The sequence below is a fragment of the Haematobia irritans genome, chromosome 2 (assembly GCF_050003625.1).
Source record: "Haematobia irritans isolate KBUSLIRL chromosome 2, ASM5000362v1, whole genome shotgun sequence".
Taxonomy (NCBI): Eukaryota; Metazoa; Arthropoda; class Insecta; order Diptera; family Muscidae; genus Haematobia; species Haematobia irritans.
Genome location: NC_134398.1, coordinates 150,276,588 through 150,278,717, shown reverse-complemented (window position 1 = coordinate 150,278,717; position 2,130 = coordinate 150,276,588).

Genomic DNA, 2,130 nt, shown 5'->3' with positions numbered 1-2,130 from the left:
GGTTTATGTGTCTAAACATGCTAAACATAAATAACAATTAGTCAAAATGTCAAAATATCCGTCCACATACTGAATCTTCCCGTTCACAATGTTTACACAAAGGCCTTACATTCCCCACCTCCTCTTCACGACCCAGTAAACTCAGCGTACAATGTTTTTGTTTTTTGTCCTGTCATTGCTGTCACTAATTGTTTGTGCGTTGTTTAGATCCTTGTTTTGCCAGACTAATAAAATATATACGCACACACACATTTGTGTATTTGTGTACGTGATTCAATATAAGAATTTGTTCAAGGTCTACGATGTTTCACTTCCACTTGCAAGAAAACAAAAAATAAAAATTAAAGTGCCTTGAACATTGTTAGGGTAATGATCTAGAGGGTTATATGTCAAGTAAATTTTCTTAAACCGAAAAAAATTAATTCGTTTTCATTTCAAATGAAACTCTTTTATAATAAAACAAGTAAGGAAAGGCTAAAGTCGGTCGGAGAACACTTATGATACCCTGCATCATTCTATAGACCCAAATGTTCATTACCATCTGAAGTTCTACAAATTTGTTGGGAACACATATAGCCAAAATAAAGTATATCACAAAGAAATAAATGGACACACATAAGTATTAGCACACCAAAAATTGTTGTTATACCCTCCATATATTAATTTTGTCATTCCGTTTGTAACACATCGAAATATTGCTGTAAGACCCCATAAAGTATATATATTCTGCGTCGTGGTGAAATTCTGAGTCGATCTATGCATGTCCTTTCGTCCGTCTGTTGAAATTACGCTAACTTCCGAATGAAACAAGCTATCGACTTGAAACTTGGCACAAGTAGTAATTTGATGTAGGTGGGTTGGTATTGCAAATGTCCCATATCGGTCTACTTTTACGTATAGCCCCCATATAAACGGACCCCCAGATTTGGCTTGCGGAGCCTCTAAGATAAGCATATTTCATCCGATCTGGCTGAAATTTGGTACATGGTGTTAGTATATGGTCTCTAACAACCATGCGAAAATTGGTCCATATCGGCCCATAATTATATATAGCCCCCATATAAACCAATCCCCAGATTTGGCTTGCGGATCCTCTAAGGGAAACAAATTTCATCCAATCCGGCTGAAATTTGGTACATGGTGTTAGTATATGGTCTCTAACAACCATGCAAAAATTGGTCTACATCGGTCCTTAATTATATATAGCCCCCAGATAAACCGATCCCCAGATTTGACATTCGGAGCCTCTTGGATGAGCAAATTTCATATGATTCGGTTGAAATTTTTACATTGTGGTATTATATGGCCGCTAACAACCATGCCATGCCATGGAAGTTCTTCCAAAGGCACAACTTTAAAAGTACTTCCAGGAGATGCACTCCCAATGATGTTCTTTATTTTAACCACCCAGGAAGTTCTTTTCATCCAATTTTTTATAACATGTTTTTTTTTTTCATACTTTTAATGGGTTATTTTACCTTTGTTTGTTTCAAGTAGGTTGCAAACAGAGTAAGAATTTTTAAAATCATACAAATCATTTAAATTTTGTCGAAAATATGCTAAATGCCATATAAACCTATCCCCAATCAAACTTCATATCCGTTGCTAATTATTTATACACTTCCCTAACATATATACCATATACCGGGTCAAGAACTGAATTATATACGCATATAATCTTTTTTTATACCCACCAACATAGAATGGTGACGGGGGTGTAATAAATGTGTCATTCCCTTTGTAACACATCGAAATATCGATTTTCGACAATATACTATGTTATACGTATTCTTGATCAGGGAGAAATTCTAAGACGATATAAGTATGTCCGTCTGTCTGTATGTCTGTAATCACGCTACAGCCTTCAATAATGGCGCTATCGTCCTGAAATTTGGCACAGATTCGTTTTTTGTTTACATGCAGATCAATTTCGAAGATATGGCTATATCGGTCCAAGTTTTGATATAGTCCCCATATAAACCGACCTCCCGATTTAGGGTCTTGGGCTTATAAAAACCATAGTTTTTATCCAATTTGCCTGAAATTGGAAATCTAGATGTATTTTAGGACCATCAAAAAGTGTACCGAATATGGTGCCTAAAAGTCCATGTTTTGGTATAGCCCCCATAT